The 23,667-nt window shown below is 32.7% G+C and overlaps 1 pseudogene; it reads left to right on the top strand.

The window, feature by feature from the left end:
- The window catches only part of LOC140861706 (uncharacterized), a 29,837-nt pseudogene extending 6,634 nt beyond the window's left edge, over positions 1-23,203 (top strand).
- Positions 23,204-23,667: the final 464 nt, after the last annotated feature.

Genomic DNA, 23,667 nt, shown 5'->3' with positions numbered 1-23,667 from the left:
TTACTTGAAATTTCCAAAATTTTCATATTTATTTTTCATTAGATAAACATTTCCATATCTTGAATAATCATCAATAAAAGTGATGAAATATTCATAACCTCCTCTTGCTTGTACATTTAATGGTCCACACTCATCGGTATGTACTAGCTCAAGTGGTCCTTTGGTTCTTTCACCCTTTGACAAGAAAGATCTCTTAGTCATTTTGCCTTCTAGACAAGATTCACAAACTGGTAATGTGTCAATAGTTAACTCTCTCAAAGGACCATCCTTTGTTAGTCTATTAATCTTATCCAGATTGATATAACCTAATCTAAGATGCCATAGATATGTTTCATCATTGTTTGCAAGCTTTTGCCTTTTGTTAGACTTCGGATAAGCTACTTTGAAAAAGTCAGTATTTAGAGATAAACGTTTGCAAGGCTTAAGGACATACAACCCGTTTTTCATACATGCATGACAAATTTTGAGACCATTTTTTGAAATAGTAATTCCATTATTATAAAAAGAAATCCCAAACAATTGTTCATGCTATTTTGAAATAGAAATCAAATTCCTACAAAAATTGGGAATGAAATAAGCATTGTTCAAAATCAAATATTTATTTTCAAAATTTAAACGGGCGACTCCCACTGCCTTGATAGAAACTAATGCCCCATTGCCAACTCTTAGTGTCAAATCCCCTTTAACAAGCTCCCTCGAAGAACTAAGCAACTTCATAGAAGAACAAATATGATTAGTTGCCCCGCAGTTGGAGGAATCATCCTCCACTAAACAAGCTTCTAATACAAGTAAATCAGATTTACCGTTATTTTTCTCCTTCAGATCCACGAGGTATCGCGGAAAAATTCTTTTCCAGTTTCATCTACTCCGCAGTGAAAACACTTTATTTTTGGCTTCTTCTCGGCCTTCTTGTTGTTGTGTTTGATGATCTTAACCCCAATCTTGGGCTATTCGAATTTACCACCTGGCTTTCCACCCTTAGACTTTTTTTTCTTCAAACCCTTTGAAGAAGATGGCTTATCTGCAACATTTGCTTCAGCCTTATTTTTCAATATTCTCAAGATGGCTTCAAAAGTTTGAAGTTCATTCAGTAATTGAGTAATCCCATAATTCAACTTATTCATAATAATGCTCACTTGTGTGGCCTCATCAACAACTGCTCCATGCATCTCAGCCTCAGAAAAATGATTTTTCATCTACATGACATGATCACGAACATGAGTGCCAAGAGCCATCCTAACATTCGTGTACATCCTTGTTACCTCATGGCGAGCTTGCTCAGATTGTTGCCCAAACATACATAATCTCTAAAGCAGTTTTCATGGGCTCCATCTTGATTCTTAGTGCATCAGACATTCTAGCAAGCATATATGCCTTAGCCTTGTTGTTGGACGCAATTCAACAGTCATACGGTTCCTTAGCAGCACGAGTGGCATTGGCAGGTGGTACCGGTGGACATTCTTCATTTAGAACAAACCTGGTGTTCTCACTAACCAGCACAATATTAATGTTTCTTTTCCACTTGAAAAGTTTTCACTATTTAAAGTATTGTTTGCAAGCAAAGACATAATAGGATTTCCCATTGCCATTTTATTGATGAATTTAAATAAAACATAATTATTAAATTGTTTGAAAAAAACTATCTATATGAACATTTCGAAATAGTAAGCTGATGCATGAATGTAAATAATAAGCACAATACCAAAATAGCATTCTGTCGATAATTCAACTAACCACACGCTATAATGCCGCCGTTGGGACGGTCACATATTTTTCTTAGTTAAACCAAGATTCTTGATTATTGCATGTACTACAAAAATAACTCTTATTTACACACATATTAACTACCTAAAAATAAAATAAACATTGGTCAAAGATATAATCAACACATTTGATCTAATATCTTCATGAGTAGAACCCTTCGTTTTAAATTTTAGATTTAATTTAAGAATGCCGCCGTAAGGACGGTCAAACTTAAAATACATCTAAAATTCTATCATAAGAGATCTAGCCTTGATATTGAAAAAAATGGATTCCACCCGTTGGGTAATAAAATAAAAGCATTAAAATACATCGTTCTAACTCTCACGTTGCATGACCAACGAAGAAGACCAATAAATAATTACTCATTATTTAATGGGTATTTTATTTTATTTTATAACTAATTATCCAATACATTATAGATTTTAATAATCATATTATTAAACAGACATCATATGTCATAAAAACCGAGGGTTTTTAAAATTTTAATAAAAATCTCAATTATACAAAATTCTTATGTACTAAAATCTTATTATTTTAGAAACAAAAAATTCCAAATTAGTCGAATTAATTCAGATCATGCATTTTATAATACACTTAAACAATTTTATGAAATCAATTATATGTCTTGCATGTTATAGTTCATTCAAATATAAACATGAGTAAAGATGAATAAATTTATTATAATATTTTACAAAAATCTGGCTCTAATATCAATTGTTGGTTTTTTTGTTCGATGCGCAACGGAAAAATGTGAAAAAATAAGATTAAATGACTTTTAAAATTTTTCACGACAAAACAATTTTGTATAGATCGAACAAATGATCTTGTTTAACTATTAGAACTTCACAAGTTCTATAAAAACTAAACATGCAAAATATTATAATAAATTTAATACTGAAATTCTACAATTTAATTAAGAATCATTACCACAGTTGTATGGATTATAGACTTCTTGTATGCAATATACTTCTCAGGAATTTCTCCTTTTCCACGACCTTCCTCAGTAATCTTCGAATCAACCAATGAACGAAAGTGTGGGCTAAATATTTTAATTCTATCACTAAATTCTTTGCTAGAATTTTTCAGAAAAATTATAAACTCACTAGGGAGAATAAGATAGCTATTTGAAATACACAAGAACCACAACTCTTTCTCTTGCTCGAAAATGAAACTTATAAAACTTGAAGGTATCAAGTTTTATGGTATATAATTTTCATTCAAGATTAAGGTGCTTATATAGTGGTCTTGGGAAGCTGAAGAGACATACTTTTTTAGCCCATTAATTGGTCATAAAGGTCCTTATAATCATGGCCCTAATGATCCTTTATGGTGGGGTTTTCATGGCTCTTAAATGAGATCATTAACCTTGGTTTTATGGTACTTTAATAGGCTCATGATGGTTGAACATAACGGTGAATATGGGGTATACAAATGGTATTGATTCCTATTCACATTGAGCCTTAAAAGTCAAATTGAATTGACTTGAGTAGTGTGGTCAAAATATCTCAAAACTATCTAAAATAATTATTCTCTTCCTTTCCAAAATAAATTATATTTTTAATAAAATTACAAATATAAAATATATATCTCTATAAATAATAAACAATTTATTATTTAATCAATTTGTGAGTATTAATAATTAATCATATTAATTACTTAAGTGTATCCATCGTGATTGCATGAAAATGATTTGGGAACCATGGACCCATAATCTCAAGTTCCAATAAATTTAGATAAAATTAATTAAAGCTCTTTAATTAATTATCTAATTTATTAGTTCCAAGATTACTCCACTTAAAACCCAAAAGTGCACTCTTGAGAAATATGGAACATGTTAATCAATCCTCCGTTAACGATTCACAATTAGATCTGAGTGAAATTATCGTTTTACCCTCTGTTTATATCTAAAAACTTAAGTATCATTGATCCACTAGTGAATAGTTAAATCATAAACTAATTATGAATTAGAGAGCTCAAACTGTTCAGTGCTAGAACCAATACTCAAGGAAACCATTTTAGCATCCTTTCGAAAGTTACGGATTATGTATCTGTAAATCATATTCCCAGCTGAATGTATTTACAAGTCTCCAAAAAGTAAGTATTAAGTTTATTACTAAAATAACTTTTAACGAACAAATCAAGAGAATAATTAATACAAACAAGGATGTTACGCCTTAAACGCATACAAATCTCGTGTTATGAAATTAATGTTTTTAATGCATTAACAAATCTAATAATATTATGTTTTGATGATTACAAAATTCGGTTAATTGTTACTAACCATATAAAATGAGATTTTACAGATTAGATTTATTGATGATTAAATTCTTGGAAGCTATTTTGAAGCTATAAATCTATTTATAAAGTCTTTTATTTCTCATTGAATGGATAAAACATTGTTAAGAGATATTAAGAAAAAGACAAGAAGAAGCCAAAGTATGAAGCAGCAACTTCCAAAAATTACTGGGCATTTTCTAAGCATTAAAATCCGATCTTCACCAGTCATAATCTTGATGAAGAAGTTTTATATGTACTGTCCAAATTTGAGAGCAATCCAACGGCTAGATATGGAGTTATGATTTTTTCCACAAAAATTGTGCAGTACCTATTTCTGCAGAACTTGAAGCGAAGGATGAAGAACCAAATTCTAAAAATTACTGGACATGCTTGATACATCCAAATCAAATCTCCACCAATACAAATTAAGATCAGGATGTTTTCAAACTTATATCAAAATTTCATATCAATCCAACGGTTAGATATGGAGTTATGATTTTTCCACAAAGGTTGCACAGTACCTATTTCTGCAGAACATGAAGCAAATGATGAAGAATCAAATTCAAAATATAACTGGGAATTATTGTGATATCCAAATCACGTCTACACCATTCATATTCAATTTAAGGATGTTTTACAACTTCAGTCCAAATTTCAGATCAATCCAACGGATGGATTAGTAGATATGAATTTTTCAAATTGGTTGCACAGAACAAGTTTGAAAACATGATGAAGCGACTTCCGAAAAATACTGGGCTTGATTGACTTGTTCAAATCAAATCTACACCATTCAGAATAAAGATCCAGATGTTTTAAAGCTTCAGTTCAAATTTCACATCAATCCAACGGATAGATTGGAAGATATAATTTTCCACAAAATCCGCTCAGTGCTGGGAAAAAGTAGGCAGCGGCGCCGAACACTTTTTGTCACTCCTTGACTTCTTAACACACACTCCAAGCACTTAAATCATATTCAAATCTTTGTCAACTATAAATAGAGGCCATCCAAGTTCATTTGGAGATATTTCAACTCATCTCTTCTCTTCTTTGCAAGCAATTTCTCACTATCAAAGTGTTTGTGTGATATATTTGAGAGTGTTTGTAAAAATAGTTTGTGAGTTGGTTGTGCTATTGTTGTAAGCACTTGAGTGTGAAGCCAAGTGTTTTTGTTGAGACTATCCTTGGAGCCCTTAAGGCCAAGTGTTGAGTTGTATCGGTGCGGTGATCGTGTCAAGTTGTAAAGGTTATCCTTGGAGCCATCAAGGCCAAGACATTCGAAGTGCTAATGGATCCTTGGTTAATCGATCTTAACCAAGAAGGGAAGACGTAGACGATTTATCGTCAAACTTCCATAAACATCTCTTTATCCTTTTACTGCTTTATTTACATTACGCATTTATTTACCGCACTTATTATTTGATTGCTTTAAGTCTTCCGCTTGCATACTTGCATAATAGCTTTAAATTGCTAAAGTTGTCAATAGAACCTAAATCTCCTCATTAGGTTCTAACAAGTGGTATCAAAGCCACCTTTTTAAAAATATTTTTTAAAAAAAGGCTCTATGGAAAATCTAGCCAGCGACTATGCTCAAGTGCAATCAACAAATCGTCCTCCTCTTTTCAATGGTTTAAACTACGGGTATTGGAAAAATCGAATGTCCCTATACATCCAATCTGTAGACTATGACCTTTGGAAAGTTACTGTGAAAGGTCCCTACATACCTATGAAAGAGGTTGAGGGAGTCAAAATTCCTAAGGGAATGGACGACTTTTCCAAGGAGGACATGCGATTAATTTCACAAAATGCTAAAGCCATGAATATTTTGCATTGTTCTTTAGATATGAACGAATACAACCAGATCTCTATGTGCTCCTCCGCCAAAGAGATATGGGACAAGTTGGATATATGCCACGAAGGAACTAATCAAGTCAAGGAGACAAAGATCGATCTACTCCAATTCAAATACGAGACATTTGAGATGGAATCCAATGAAGACGTAGACACAATGTTCCGAAGGCTTACTCAAATCATAAATGAGTTAGCTCAACTTGGAGAACAATATCCTTCTAACCAAGTTTGGAGGAGAGCTCTACGCGCCCTACCCAAGGAGTGGGATGCAAAGAGGACGGCCATCATAGAATCCAACAAAGGCGACACCGATTCCTATGATCTTGATCAACTCCATGGGACCATAAAAACCCATGAGTTGGAATTGTCTACAAGAAAGGATTTAAAGAAAGAAGATGAGAAGATCAAGGCAAAAGGGATTGCCTTATCTAGTCAATCCAAAGAAGATGATGATGATGATATGACACTGTTCGCAAGAAAGTTCAAAAGATTTATGCGATGAAACAACTTCAAGAAGGACAAGAGGCCGGACAAAGAAGTAACTTGCTACAACTGCCAACAACAAAGCCACTATGCAAATGAGTGCCCTCTTAAAAAGAAAAATGACAAAGGCAAGAAGAAAGCACTCATAGCCACTTGGAGCGATAGCGATGACGATGATGAGGAAGCCAACATATGCCTCAAGGCTAAGAATGATGACATCGTCTCCGACGACGATGACGAGGTACCTTCCTATGATGAATTACTGCATGCATATAAATATATGTTTGATATGGCTAAATCTCTTAAAAAGGAAAATAAAAAACTTAAAAATGAGTTAGAATCTAAGGAGCATGAAAACCTAAGATTAAAGGATAAAATAGCTCACTTAGAAAAATCATTTGACAAATTCAATGTTAGTAGCAATAAATTGAATAACTTACTAAGCATGCAAAAATGTTGCTTTGATAGAGGTGGTTTAGGGTATGAAAAGACTCCATAGACTTTACTAGCCTCATTGCTAAAGCTAAAATGAGATCACCCCCTACATGCTCTTATTGTTGTAAAATTGGTCATGTTAGATATAAATGTAGATCTTTGAAATATCAATATGATCAAAAGAGCTATATGAATTAGAGGCCTAAGAGTACTTAACAACTCATCAGTCGGCATTATGAGATCATGATCTAAGGGAGTACATCATATATCGGTTTAAACTGTCTTGACTTGAGACTGGTCTTCCTGATGAACGCTGCTCTGTCCAAGGAAATAGGTTTTTAAAGAGGCCATATGCCCTACCTACTACTGGGAGCACTCTTGGAAAGTGGCGATGATGTCGCTATGAGAGACTGAACTCATAGAAATCTATTTTGTATCTCTCTTTTCTAACACTATGGACCCAAAAGAACTAAAGGGTACCAAAATCAATTCTTGCAGGGTAATAGGAAAAATGTTCTCCCTAGCATATGGTATCTAGACAGTGGATGCTCTAGACATATGACGGGGAACAAGGATCTACTTCATCCAGTCAAACCAAAGGAGAAAGAAATTGTCACCTTTAGAGACAACAGCAAAGGAGTAATCGAAGGAATCGGCTCAATAGGTATATCTGAATCTTGCTTGATTGATGATGTACTCATAGTGAAAGGACTTAAACACAATCTACTAAGCATAAGTCAATTGTGTGATAGAGGTTATGAAGTCAAATTCACTCCCCAACACTGCACTATATCACTCACATTTGACAAATCCATAAATTTCAAAGGTTATAGAAGTGAAAAAGTTTACAAGGTTTTTTTAAATAATTTATCTTTATCAAATACCAAAAGCCTTGTATCCTTGAATGTTGATGATAACATTCTTTAACATAGACGATTAGGTCATGTTGGTCCTAGTACCATTGAAAAACTTTTTAAACTTGATCTAGTAGTTGGTATGTCAAAACTCAATTTAAAATTAGATTCTGTTTGTGATGCGTGTCAACTTGGAAAACATACAAGAGAATCTTTTAAAATCAAAAATTTTGTATCAACTTCTATGCCCCTTGAACTTCTTCACCTAGATCTATGTGGTCCCTCGAGGAACGCTAGCCTAGGAGGGAAGCTTTATGCATTTGTCATTGTGGATGATTTCTCACGTTACACGTGGACATTGTTTTTAGCCCACAAAAATGATGTCTTTGATTATTTTAAAACTTTTGTCAAACGTGTTGAGAATGAGAAAAATCTTTCAATAAAACAGATCCGTAGTGACCACGGAACTGAATTTCAAAATGAGAGTTTTAAAAATTTTTGTGAAGAGAAAGGCATCGGTCATATTTTTTCTTGCCCTAGGACTCAACAAAACGGGGTCGTTGAGAGGAAAAATAGTACACTTGTGGAGATTGCGAGGACCATGATATGTGAGTATTCTCTACCAAAATATTTTTGGGCTGAAGCAATGAACACTGTCTGTTACATTATTAATCGTGTATCAATAAGGTCAATTCTCAAGAAAACTCCATATGAATTATGGAGATGGAGAAATTCTAACATTTCATACTTTCGAGCTTTCGGTTCAAAATGCTACATCCATAATAATGGTAAGGACAACCTCGGTAAACTTGATGCCAAATCCGACAAAGGTATTTTTCTCGGATATTCTACCTCAAATAAGGCTTTTAAAGTTTTTAATAAACGTACTTTACTTGTTGAAGAATCTATGCATGTGATTTTTGATGAATATATGTCTACTATTGTTCGCACAAACATTGATGATGTAGAATTACTCGAAGAAGAGATGGCTTCCTCAAGCCTAAATGATATAGATGTTTCTGTTGAGTAAACACCACTTCAGAAGGATTGGACGTTTCACAAAGATCATCCTATGGATCTTATCATTGGACGTCCTTCGAAAGGAGTAACCACTGGCTCTTCTCTTAATAATATTTGCAATCATCTTGCTTTTGTTTCGCATGTTGAACCTAAGTGTATTAATGAAGCTTTATTAGATGATGCATGGATTATTGCTACACAAGATGAGTTAAATGAATTCAAGCGTAATGATGTTTGGTGTATTGTTCCTAGGCCGCATGATAGATCTATCATTGGAACTAAATGGGTCTTTAGGAATAAACTTGACGAGCATGGTACTATAACAAGAAATAAAGCTAGACTTGTAACGAAAGGATATAGTCAAGAAGAAGACATAGATTATGATGAAACTTACGCGCCAGTTGCTAGACTATAATCTATTCGCATGCTACTTTGTGGGGACCTCGGGTTGCTAATCTTATCTTAGGGCAACTAATGATTAATTACACAATTAATCAAACAATTAAAGAATAAGAAATCAAGGGCAGAAAAAAAAACTTTTTTTTAAAATTTCGGAGCCTAGCTCGATCGGGCAAAGTCAGCTGATCGAGCGAGCAAAAATATCAAATTCTCGGGTCTGCACAAACATTGGCCTCGATCGATAGGCCAAAATCTACCGATCGAGCGGGCAATAAAAATCACATTTTCTGCCCAAGAATACTAGCCTCGCTCGATCGGTAACTTTCACCCGATCGAGCGAGCTACCTTCCGCTCAAAAACTGCTGCTGATTTTTTCTGTCAAAACTTGGAACCAAAGCATGATTCTTCAATCAAATTCAAGTCTAAACATATTATAAATTCTGAGAACATGCATACATTCATATACCAAGTTCCTATCATCAAATCATGCATGCATTACATCAAATGAATAGCTAAAAAATATAAAACTACAAGCTATTCAACATAGCATAAACAACTTCAAATCTTAAGTTCTTGCTATGTTTGATGCTATCACTATAACATGCTTTAACTTGTAAACTCGAGTCCACACTTGCTACATCTCTCTCCCGAGCTATCAATGTCATCTCAACCAAGCTCCTGCCCCACCTGTTGCAATGCACACATACAAAACAAAGCAACAGCCGGATAAACTCCGGTGAGAAATCATTCTCAGTATAATTGACACATAAATGCGTTAAATAAATTCATATCAACTCTAACATATCAACTCAAGAATAGAGTAAACATAATGCATATATCGACTCAAACTTCAAATCAAAACTTCAATTTATATAGCGCGCTTATCTCAATAATTGATTCTTATCACTTCATTGCCATCAAGATTCGTAAATGATCTTGACATGGATATCCATCTAACGAGTTCGTAAACGACTCGCAAATAAGGTTAACCGCAACCTTGGCATAGAATCAACTCAATATCATCATATCATATCAAAAGCAATAAAGATCCACTACCTGTGATGGATCGACAAGAACAATAACAAGTTCATAATCAAAATAAACATAACTAGTATGTGATTTGGCGGACTACTCAAGATTCATAAATCTTGAGTATCATAGTCCTGAATCTCGATATCGTCTTATACCTTTCATTCTCGAGTTTGTCATGTTCCACATCGAATAGGAAGTACAACCACAACTCCTACAAGAATCTGATCATTCAAACATCAATCATATTCACTCACATTAACTTCCATCTTGATCACTTCTTCTTTGGTTTCAAGTTGAGGTTCTTGAGTCAATAAGTCTCCTATTAAACTCTGAAACATAACATCAAAATATGCATATCAAACCTCATTCTATTAAATAATTTCAGAATCGAGTCAAAATCATCAATATAGATTCAATCAACATCATTTCAAACTTTAACTTCTTCTTATTCGGTACAACTCGGAGTCGTGAATCGTTAGCCTTCAAAATTCAACTGAAATCGATAAATACAAATGACATAACATTCATAACGTCTAAACAACTATCTCAAATCAGTTATAGGCTATCAAAACGATGTCAAAACATCAACCGGCGGCGTAACGATTGAAAATCGGAAACCGACTTAATATCGACTTCGAAGCTAACTTCTTTAACTTCATATAAATATTGTACGTGCATCTAAATTATTAATACATCATTCTAATCCTCATAACAGCAGCTAAATTTATCAAATACAAGATGTACATCATAACAAGTTTGTTCCTTAATTCATATTCGACCCGGTTTTGAAATAACTTGAATACAAACTCAAGAACACAAAACTAACATCAAGTTCTGATCTCTGCTCATAACTGATTTAAAAATATATCATACACATAAAAATACTTACACGAGATCGAATCCCTTGTCTCAAGGTTTCCAGAACATTTTTCGGAATTGAAATCGGACAAGCGAATCAAAAGTTACGGGGATTTGAACAATCAGAATCAAAATGAAATGAAGAGAAGCTCGGCTCTCTGTTCGGAATTCTCTAACTTTATGAGTGTAATTTTGAATTACACGTTGCAAGATGATTAAGCTTCAGAAAATTGGATATGTATTGCATATTTGCAATTTAGTCCCTCAAGTCTTCATTAATTGCAATTCAGTCCTCGGCCTTCTTTTTAATTCAATTTCAATCAAAAATAATTTAAGAATATTAGAATTTAAATCGAAACTCCAAATATTCCCAAATTAAATATATTTGGATTAAAATAAATTAAATTCGGATTAAATCAATTAATCCCGGCCTTTTGCACTTCAGCCCTTCAAACGTCGATATTTTCGAATCAGTCTCTGCTCGGGTTGAATCTTCAAAATTAATCTTCTTTAATTCTCAAAACATGGAATTTAATCTTAAATCCCTTAAATATTCAAATCGAATATTTATTCTTTTAATTTAAGAATTCTCGGAATTTAATTCTCAAAATCCATAAATTCTCAAATTAAATATTTTCGGCTCGAAAATTAAATCTATCCTTTCTTTAACTTATCACATCAATATTAGCCCATAAGATGAAATTTAATTCTCAAATCCCATAATTAATAATTTAATATTTTCGGGACTTACAATTCCTCCCCTCTAAGGAATGATTTCGTCCTCGAATCGTATTCATCCGGAATATCAAATCTGATAGTTTGAATGATTATCTGAAGTGATTCTCACTTCAATCATCCACCTCTGCATTTCATATCTCACTTCATTTTTCAATCTCTTGTCAGATTATTACTTCGAATCTGCTTCTATTCTCTTGTATTCGGTATCTATTCAGTTGTACTTTAAGTCATTAAAACGACTTTGTTCTGAGCTGTTTCTTTCTTCAATCAAGGATTTGTCGAATAATCGACTTAACTCAGACTCTCGTCAATATCTATCTCATCTGAATAAAGTACATAAGAAGAATCTATTGATACTTCTTTTACTTAGATATTGAACTTATCAAACATAAAATAATGCATTCATTTATTGAAATCATCAATTCTGTCTGACATTTCATTCAGTGAAATTCAGCTTTTGTGACGACTTGATTCTTTCTCAGTATCATTCTATACAGAGTATAGAACATAAATCAAGTCTACACTGTTATTCAATTTATCGCTTCAAGATCAGTATTCAACTTCATATTCTGAATCTGTAAAGTAAACTCTGCTTTTTCTCTGTTTTCATTTCGTACAGATTCATCTTCAAAATCTTTGTGTGTCTCAAATCAAATCTGATCTGATATCGACAAATCATGTTTAATCTGATATCAGATACTTCTGTATTATCATTTCAATACAAAGAAATCTGATTTCTTTTCATTATATCATCACAATATTATCTCAAAATTGATTCATCAACTGTTACAGGAATTATAATCATCAAGTGGCAACACATCAAGTCAAGTAATACCGAATCAAATATTAAAGTTATGAGAATAGTCTCTATATCGGAAAAATCAACTCAAATAATCCATCAATCGATGCCACATTCTGTCGAATAAATCTAAAGTCTTAATCCTGACTATAGGTTTTAATCATTCTTGTAATTCATCAAATCTCTATCTTTTTCACAGATCTGAATAGATAACTGTTATTCACATCTCATATAGTATATTCTGCAAAATCTGATATTCAGAGCTGTTGATAATTGGTATCATATCAGATAAAATTTCATTCTCGAAATTCAATTCATCTTCTCTGACTATTCTTCCAATTCAAGGATAATATGTTGTACCTTTACCACAAAAGTACTCAAAATCCTCTGATCATGTGTATTACAATATACTAGTAAACCCAATGTTTCAATAGAGACAACAACTCTTGGCTTACTGTTCATATTGCAACGAATCTAATCATAATTTAGTGATTTAATCATACAGACAGATCAACGTATATAGTACTTCCAATCAATCTGTTCATAACTACCACCTGTTTACATCATATAAACGGCTTCATCTTGGTAGTTTCACAAAATACTCTTTCAGGTCATGATCTCATAACAATTCTGGAGTTTCTAAACTATCACTGAACTAATCTAGTCAATGATTTCTAACTTCATCAGAAACTCTCTGTACATTTAACTTCGAAAATGTACTAATTTGGTTACTTCTATTTGCTTCATCTTCTGATAAAACAATTATTCGATGAATCCTAAATTCATTGTCGTGCATTTTCTTCAAACTCTGATATTTCTTTTTGAACATAACAAGCACAACCAGATAATCAATCATAATAGAATTCATTCATTCTGATCTGAGGCTTCAATTCATATCTCAATCTGGCATTCTGTACTAAATTCTCATCGCTTCAGTTTACTTTCTGTGTTTCTTTCCTCTTCTGAACAATTCCGGCTTACTTCCAATCAAAAATCATTCTGATTGATGATATATTCATCTGAATATTTAAACCAGAATACACAGAAATCTAAAATCAATTCATCGAATGTCTATTCTATTCCTCATTTCTATCTCCAAATACAGACAATTCATATCATCTAACCCAAAAATTCAGAGATCAAATTCAAATTCTTCTATCAGTTACGAGCCAACAATCTTAAAATACGCTGAAATATCATCAAAGGATCAATAATTCTCAAAATCAAAAGAAATAAATCAAGATTGAGAAAATCCCTCAATCAAGGTCATCCAAAAATCAATTTTTCTGGATAACAAACTCTGCAAAGTGAAAACAACTCACTTGCATCTCATAACTCAGAATGAGTAAATCAACTCAGGCTCTATGAACAAAACAAATAGAGCCACTCAATATCAAACATTTCAAGAATCATATGTCCAATTGATGTAATCGAGTCAGCATAATCAAAGAAAAGACTCATTTGTAACTGATTTTCATATCATCCTCTATCTTCTAAACCTCAAAATCACTATTCAGTTCATAATCTCATCACGTCAGTAATTCATCAATTCATCAATTCATCAATTCTTTATTGAATTCCAGTTCACAACTTAAACTAACGTCAGAAATCTTACTGGAACATATCTGTAATCTCTATTCATTGACATACATATCAATGTTGATTTAGATCTTGAACATATCTAGTGCATCGAATATACTGATTTCAGACTATTTCTGTAATCAAACATCATATATTTAACCAAAATCACATAATCTTAATTCGAGATTCTATATCATCATATTCACTTGCACAATATGTTCTTACTGATCTAATTTAACAGCTTCTTATCATCAATTCTTCTACTCATCTGTATTCGAGTATTGCATCATCATCTATCATGCAACATAAACAGATATTTTAATACGAACAAAATCATCTTCAGTTTCAGTTCATTGAAGCAATAATTCCATTCTTCAGTTCAATTCACACAGTCTCTTTTATGATACAGAGGTGATCATATACTAAACTTTCAATTATCATGTATCTATTGCACCAATAATGAACAGGTCAAAACAAATTAAATTTGTTACCTGTAATTTCATTCTCAAGTGCAATTTCATTCTGATCCGCTGTATACTTCTGAAACAGTTTTTTTATTTCGAATCTTCTTAGAATCTATGTTTCTTCGAACATATTCTAGCACATCTGCCTAAATTGTTTTTACACTGATCGTTTGGATATCTTCTCTCACAATGAGTGTAATAATCATTAGCATATTCCGCATTCAGACTTAAATAAATATGTTTCTGTCAGCTAGAGTTAAAGAAACTACTTTTATATCGTTTACTTCATATCTTCTCTAGAGTCAAAATTGCAGCCAAAGTACTGATTATCTCACATACTACAACATATCTACAAATTCATTCATTCTGCCTCGTCATTCAACTTCAGTTCTTTTAGACAAAGCTATGTCTTTTTTAAAAAAAATATTTCAATCATCAACATTTATTCGGACATAATCTTCTAATTCAAGCCATATCTTCAGCTTCTTATCATTTACAATTCAAAGAATCGTAGTAGGCCTGAAATCTAACAATTCATGCTTCAATATTCAAATTACTCCGCTTCTGATTGGTATATTCTTCTTTTTCTCATCATTTCTATCTGTTGTGGCAAAGAATTGTTAATTAAAACCTTATTCTAAGCACTTACCACCAAATAAATATACCTCAATTTTGTCAGAATTTCTTCATCAAAATCTATCAGCTGATTTCTAGGTCTTGAAGTTGGTAGACAGTCAATCTGATACGTCATATGTATCTTTTAGGTATCTGAACGACTGATCAGTTCTTCAGAACAACTTCTACCTGCAATACATCTATTCATTCGCTGATATTCTGTTCTGTTCAATCAGAGATACTTCATTCAGCTGAGCAATAATACAGTTCTGTTCAATCTGACCATACCATTCTGTTCAGTCTGGCCATATAACTCTGTCAGTCTAGGGTGCTTACATCACCCAAAGAACAATGTTCTCTTCGATTCTGGGTGCTTACATCACCCGGGAAAATTCTTATAATAACATCAATAAGAATTCAAAAATTTACAAATCAGTAAATTAATCAATTCAATTTCAAAAGTAGATCAAGAGTACATGCAATTTATTAAATCATCGAATCAACTACTGCATAATCATGCAATACTATAAATCCATGTGACTCACTCTACCCCGCTCAACTTCTATCTCAGTCCAGAACCTACGCTATGATACCACCTGTTGTGGGGACCTCGGGTTGCTAATCTCGTCTTAGGGCAACTAATGATTAATTACACAATTAATCAAACAATTAAAGAATAAGAAATCAAGGGCAGAAAAAAAAACTTTTTTTTAAAATTTCGGAGCCTAGCTCGATCGGGCAAAGTCAGCTGATCGAGCGAGCAAAAATATCAAATTCTCGGGTCTGCACAAACATTGGCCTCGATCGATAGGCCAAAATCTACCGATCGAGCGGGCAATAAAAATCACATTTTCTGCCCAAGAATACTAGCCTCGCTCGATCGGTAACTTTCACCCGATCGAGCGAGCTACCTTCCGCTCAAAAACTGCTGCTGATTTTTTCTGTCAAAACTTGGAACCAAAGCATGATTCTTCAATCAAATTCAAGTCTAAACATATTATAAATTCTGAGAACATGCATACATTCATATACCAAGTTCCTATCATCAAATCATGCATGCATTACATCAAATGAATAGCTAAAAAATATAAAACTACAAGCTATTCAACATAGCATAAACAACTTCAAATCTTAAGTTCTTGCTATGTTTGATGCTATCACTATAACATGCTTTAACTTGTAAACTCGAGTCCACACTTGCTACATCTCTCTCCCGAGCTATCAATGTCATCTCAACCAAGCTCCTGCCCCACCTGTTGCAATGCACACATACAAAACAAAGCAACAGCCGGATAAACTCCGGTGAGAAATCATTCTCAGTATAATTGACACATAAATGCGTTAAATAAATTCATATCAACTCTAACATATCAACTCAAGAATAGAGTAAACATAATGCATATATCGACTCAAACTTCAAATCAAAACTTCAATTTATATAGCGCGCTTATCTCAATAATTGATTCTTATCACTTCATTGCCATCAAGATTCGTAAATGATCTTGACATGGATATCCATCTAACGAGTTCGTAAACGACTCGCAAATAAGGTTAACCGCAACCTTGGCATAGAATCAACTCAATATCATCATATCATATCAAAAGCAATAAAGATCCACTACCTGTGATGGATCGACAAGAACAATAACAAGTTCATAATCAAAATAAACATAACTAGTATGTGATTTGGCGGACTACTCAAGATTCATAAATCTTGAGTATCATAGTCCTGAATCTCGATATCGTCTTATACCTTTCATTCTCGAGTTTGTCATGTTCCACATCGAATAGGAAGTACAACCACAACTCCTACAAGAATCTGATCATTCAAACATCAATCATATTCACTCACATTAACTTCCATCTTGATCACTTCTTCTTTGGTTTCAAGTTGAGGTTCTTGAGTCAATAGTCTCCTATTAAACTCTGAAACATAACATCAAAATATGCATATAAACCTCATTCTATTCAATCATTTCAGAATCGAGTCAAAATCATCAATATAGATTCAATCAACATCATTTCAAACTTCAACTTCTTATTATTCGGTACAACTCGGAGTCGTGAATCGTTAGCCTTTGAAATTCAACTGAAATCGAGAAATACAAATACCATAACATTCATAACGTCTAAACAACTATCTCAATTCAGTTATAGGCTATCAAAACGATGTCAAAAATTCAACCGGCGTGTAACGATTGAAAATCGGAAACCGACTTAATATCGACTTCGAAGCTAACTTCTTTAACTTCATATAAATATCGCATGTGCATCTAAATCATTAATACATCATTTTAATCCTCATAACAGCATCTAAATATATAAAATACAAGTTGGACATCATAACAAGTTCGTTCCTTAATTCATATTCGACCCGGTTTCGAAATTAACTTGAATACAAACTCAAGAACACAAAACTAACATCAAGTTCTGATGTCTGCTCATAACTGATTTTGAAATCTATCATACACATCAAAATACTTACACAAGATCGAAGCCCTCGTTGCAAGGATTCCAGAACATCTTTCGGAATAGAAATCGGACGAGCGGATCAAAAGTTACGGGGATTTGAACAATCGGAATCAAAATGAAATGAAGAGAAGCTCGGCTCTCTGTTCGGAATTCTCTAACTTTCTGAGTTTAATTTGGAATTACACGTTGCAAGCTGATTAAGCTTCAGAAAATCGAATATGTATTGCATATTTGCGATTTAGTCCCTCAAGTCTTCATTAATTGAAATTCAGTTCTCGGCCTTTTTTTAATTCAATTTCAATCCAAAATAATTTAAAAATATTAGAATTTAAATCGAAACTCCAAATATTCCCAAATTAAATATACTCGGATTAAAATAAATTAAATTCGGATTAAATCAATTAATCCCGGCCTTTTGCACTTTAGCCCTTCAAACGTCGATATTTCAAATCAGTCTCTGCTTGGGTTGAATCTTCAAAATTAATCTTCTTTAATTCCCGAAACATGGAATTTAATCTTAAATCCCTTAAATATTCAAATCAAATATTTATTCTTTTAATTTAAGAATTCTCGAAATTTAATTCTCAAAATCCATAAATTCTCAAATTAAATATTTTCAGCTCGAAAATTAAATCTATCCTTTCTTTAACTTCTCACATCAATATTAGCCCATAATATGGAATTTAATTCTCAAATAACATAATTAATAATTTAATATTTTCGGGCCTTACATACTTGTTTTTGCTTGCTCTAGAAATTTTAAGTTGTTTCAAATGGATGTTAAGAGTGCATTCCTGAATGGTGAATTAAAGAAAAAGTTTATATTGAAAAACCTGATGGCTTTGTTGATCCTTCTTTGCCTGATCATGTGTATAGATTTAACAAGGCATTGTATGGTTTAAAACAAGCTTCTCGAGTTTGGTATGAAAAATTATCTACTTTCCTTCTCTCAAATGGTTTTTCAAGAGGAAAGATTGACATTACTTTATTTATCAAAAATGTCAAAGATGATTTATTAATTGTGCAAATTTATGTTGATGACATAATTTTTGGTTCTACTAATGAAACTCTTTGTCAAGAATTCTCTAAGTTGATGCAGGATCACTTCGAGATGAGCATTATGGGGGAACATAACTATTTCCTCGGATTGCAAATCAAACAGTGCAAAGATGGGTTTTTTGTGAACCAAAGCAAAAATAATCAAGAAAATTCTAAAAAAATTTGGGATGAAGAACACAAAATCATCATCTACACCGATGAGCACAACAATCAGACTCGACAAGGATGAAAATGGTAAATCTGTAGATCAATCTTTCTTTCGTAATATGATTGATTCCTTATTATATGCTACTGCTAGTAGATCGGACATTATGTTTGGTGTTTGCTTGTGTGCACGGTTTCAATCATGTCCAAAGAAATCACATTTGTTCGCCTTAAAACGCATTTTCAAATATCTTTCAAATACTGCAAATCTCAGCTTGTGGTATTCGAAAAATTCTTTCTTTGATTTAAATGCTTATTGCGATGCCCACTTTGGTGGATATAAGGTGGACAGGAAAAGCACTAGTTGAACCTGTTTCTTTCTAGGAAATTATTTAGTTTCTTGGTTTTCAAAGAAACAAAATTGTGTTGTGTTGTCAACTACCGAAGCCGAATATATGGCTGTCGGTAGTTTTTGTGCGCAAATTCTTTGGATGAAGCATCAATTTCTCGACTATGGTGTATCTTTTTCAAAAATCCCTATTTTCTATGACAACACTAGCGTCATATGTCTTACAAAGAATCCGATTCAACATTCGCGCACCAAACATATTGACATTCGTCATCATTTTATTCGTGATCACATCGCACGAAATGAAGTTGAACTTCAATATGTTGACACTAAAAATCAAATTGCCGATATTTTTACAAAACCACTAGATGAAAATACTTTTATTCGTTTGCGTGGTGAAATTGGCATGATTGAGTTGTAATCACTTGTCGACATATTCTAAAGATAATGTCATATTAAGGGAGCTTAATATTAAATTCGAGCAATTTAATGTTGGATAATACAAATTAATTGTATTTATTCAATATTATACGCTCATATTTTGTTATTTATGTGTTTTATTTTAGAAATCATATTTCAATTATCATGTTTTTGCATTTACTTTTCCAGTCTTTTTGATTATCACAAAAAGAGAGAGAATTAGTTTGGTTAAATACTTTAACTAAGGGGAAGAGTTAGTATAATTAACTGCATGGAGAATAAAATTGGTTATTTGATAAACAAATTGTTTTTAACTAACTGTTTAATTGAGGGGGAGTTTTTTCATAGTTTTATTTATGCAATTATATTGTGCAAATTTAAATTGTTTATTTAATATTGTACATTTATTTCTCCTATTTAACCAAGTTTTGTGATCATCAAAAAGGGAGAGATTGTTACGCCTTAAACGCATACAAATCTCGTATTATGAAATTAATGTTTTAATGCATTAACAAATCTCATAATATTATATTTTGATGATTACAAAACTCGGTTAGTTGTTACTAACCATATATAATGAGATTTTACAGATTAGATTTATTGATGATTAAATTTTTAGAAGCTATTTTGAAGCTATACATGTATTTATAAAGTCTTGTATGGCTCATTGAATGAATGGAACATTGTTAAGAGATATTAAGAAAAAGACAAGAAGAAGCCAAAGTACGAAGCAGCAACTTCCAAAAATTACTGGGCATTTTTTAGACATTGATATCCAATCTTCACCAGTCATAATCTTGATGAGTAAGTTTTATATGTAATGTCCAAGTTTGAGAGCAATCCAACGGCTAGATATGGAGTTATGATTTTTTCCACAAAATTTGTGCAGTATCTATTTTTGCAGAACTTGAAGCGAAGGATGAAGAATCAAATTATGAAAATTATTGGACATGCTTGAGACATCCAAATCAAATCTCCACAGATCAAAATTAAGATCAGGATGTTTTCAAACTTATATCAAAATTTCATATCAATCCAACGGCTAGATATGGAGTTATGATTTTTCCACAAAGGTTGCACAGTACCTGTTTCTGCAGAACATAAAGCAAATGATGAAGAATAAAATTCAAAAACTAATTCGGAATGATTGATGCATCCAAATCAAATCTCCACCGTTCCTATTCAAGTTTTGGATGTTTTTCAACTTCTGTCCAAATTTTAGATCAATTCAACGGATGGATTGTGAGATATAAATGTTTCCAATTTGTTGCACAGAACAAGTTCGAAAACATGATAAAGCAACTTCCGAAAATTACTGGGCATGATTGACTCGTTTAAATCAAATCTACACCATTCAGAATGAAGATCCAGATGTTTTAAAGCTTCAGTTCAAATTTCTGATCAATCAAACGATTAGATTGGAAGATATGATTTTTCCACGAAATCCGCTCAGTGTTGAGAAAAAGTAGGCAGCGGTGCCGAACACTTTTTGTCACTCCTTGACTTCTTAACACACGCTCCAAGCACTCAAATCAGATTCAAATCTTTGCCAACTATAAATAGAGGTCATCCAAGTTCATTTGGAGACATCCCAACTCATCTCTTATCTTCTTTGCAAGCAATTTCTCACTATCAAAGTGTTTGTGTGATATATTTGAGAGTGTTTGTAAAAATAGTTTGTGAGTTGGTTGTGCTATTGTTGTAAGCACTTGAGTGTGAAGCCAAGTGTTTGTGTTGAGGCTATCCTTGGAGCCCTTAAGGCCAAATGTTGAGTTGTATCGGTGCGATGATCGTGTCAAGTTGTAAAGGCTATCCTTGGAGCCATCAAGGCCAAGACGTTCAAAGCGCTAGTGGATCCTTGGTTAATCGATCTTAACCAAGAAGGGGAGACGTAGAAGATTTATCGTCGAACTTCCAGAAACATCTCTTATCCCTTTTACTGCTTTATTTACATTACGCATTTATTTACCGCACTTATTATTTGATTGCTTTAAGTCTTCCGCTTGCGTACTTGCATAATCGATTTAAATTGCTAAAGTTGTCAATATAACCTAAATCTCCCCCATTATGTTCTAACAAAGGAGTCTATGATTACTCAGGATTTAGATTGATCTACATAAGATCATCTTAATGATATTGATTATAGTCTTTATAACGGTACTTAAACAAATACTCTAAAATTACATATGGTCCATGTCCTATATAATAAAATAATATAAAAATGTCTTTACTTAATGTCACCACATTGATAGTTCGGATAAAACTTTCACGTTCAAAATATCAGTAGACTGCATTAATGATTACCAATTAAAGATCCATACTTTAATCAATCATGGATATTTTAAATATATTATCTATGATTTTAATCCTCGTGTATATAACAATTTTATATTAAAATCACAGCAACTATAATATATTATGGAATTTATTATATAGATATTCATTTTTAAGCAAAATTCATAAACACAATCAAACAATAAAATAGATAATTCTTGTATTTAAAATTAACAATTAATAACAAATATCTGTTTTATGGGCATATATCCAACATGAGGTTAGTGAAACGTGTTTCCAAACTATTCAAGAGTCGTGGTCTGAAATTGAAAGAGTTGCCTCCACAACCAATGGCCTCTCCAATCTTACTCAACAATTCAATACTTGGCGAGTAATTAATATATATTTTAGATTTTTATTTTACCTTTTTCATGTCTAATTACCAAAAATTAATTTAAAAAAATTATGGTATGTTAAAACAAATTAAATTATTAACATTATTCTAATATAAGTTACTAATAATCACATCTGGCATGTATTAATCAAATTGTAGAAAACAAGATTGAATTAAAACTTAACGTGAAGTGTGGCTCACCGATGTTTTTCTTTCCCTTTTTGTTTGCAAATTCAGGCAGTTGAATTTTTATTACGAGCTAGAGGATTTCTTGGAATCGATTGTATGTAAGGGCTGCTCAATATAATCATCCGCCAAGTTATCCGGTGACGATGATTTGTGGCGGGATCGACGGAGCTCCCAAGGGGTCAGGGGACTGATATAATCGACCGGATCTTCACCAGAGTCGTTTCTTATAAAGGGAATCGAACTTGTTACAATACTGCAAGTGCTTCCACGGAAACACGTATAGGATGGCGATGGCAAGTGAGGATCCGTATTAACATTATTTTTTTGGCGATATTTACTATGAAGTTAAAATTAAATTAAATAATTTTTGATAACTTTAATATGATGGGTCAATTAAACTTTTCGTAGAATTGTTGTGAAATGGTGATACCGATTGACAATGCCATCGCCCTTCAATTTAACACAATACATTGAGGATTGCAAGGGCAAATTCGGTGTTCCACAACGACCTCACTGGATCACAACTTATTAGTTATTACTGAGGCCATGTAATTATATTAGTTTCTATTTATAATTTATTAAATTATTTTAATGCAAACTTTATATGGTAAACGTAAAATATCTATATAATAATTATATATGCAGGATATCAAATTGGTTCTTCAAAGGTTTGGGAGCGGGAGCAATATTATTTTCTCCAATGGGCTAAGAAATCCATATAGCGGTGGAGGGTAGGTTCATTAACTAAGAATTAAGATAATCAATAAAGGAAAAGCTACAGATGAGGAAAAATAGATTAATTCGATGACCAATAACACTCGATTATAGTCCCCAAAACGTCTAATTCAAAATGAAATCGAATCATTTGGCTCAAGATGAATGCAAGTGCAAATCCAATACATTCAAACATAATTCAAGTGATTAAAAATTAAACATGCAAGTATGTGGTTTCAGGAAAATTCAAAAATCAACGCGGATTCAAGTATTCGTCCCATTTCAATTCGATGTCGACTTATACCATTTTCGTTTCGAAGCTCCAACTCAAGATAAGATGCAAAGGTAGAAGATACAATCACAATCTAATCCAACCTCAATTCAAATCAACAAGTTAATCAAGTTACCAATTCACGATCAATTCGTCGAAAATTCAAACTCTATCAACTTCGAGCCCAACAGCCTTCAAACCAATCTGTAATGAA

The sequence above is a fragment of the Henckelia pumila genome, chromosome 4 (assembly GCF_033568475.1).
Source record: "Henckelia pumila isolate YLH828 chromosome 4, ASM3356847v2, whole genome shotgun sequence".
Lineage (NCBI taxonomy): Eukaryota > Viridiplantae > Streptophyta > Magnoliopsida > Lamiales > Gesneriaceae > Henckelia > Henckelia pumila.
Note: the sequence above shows the minus strand (reverse complement) of the source record. Positions and strands in the feature narration are given on the sequence as shown.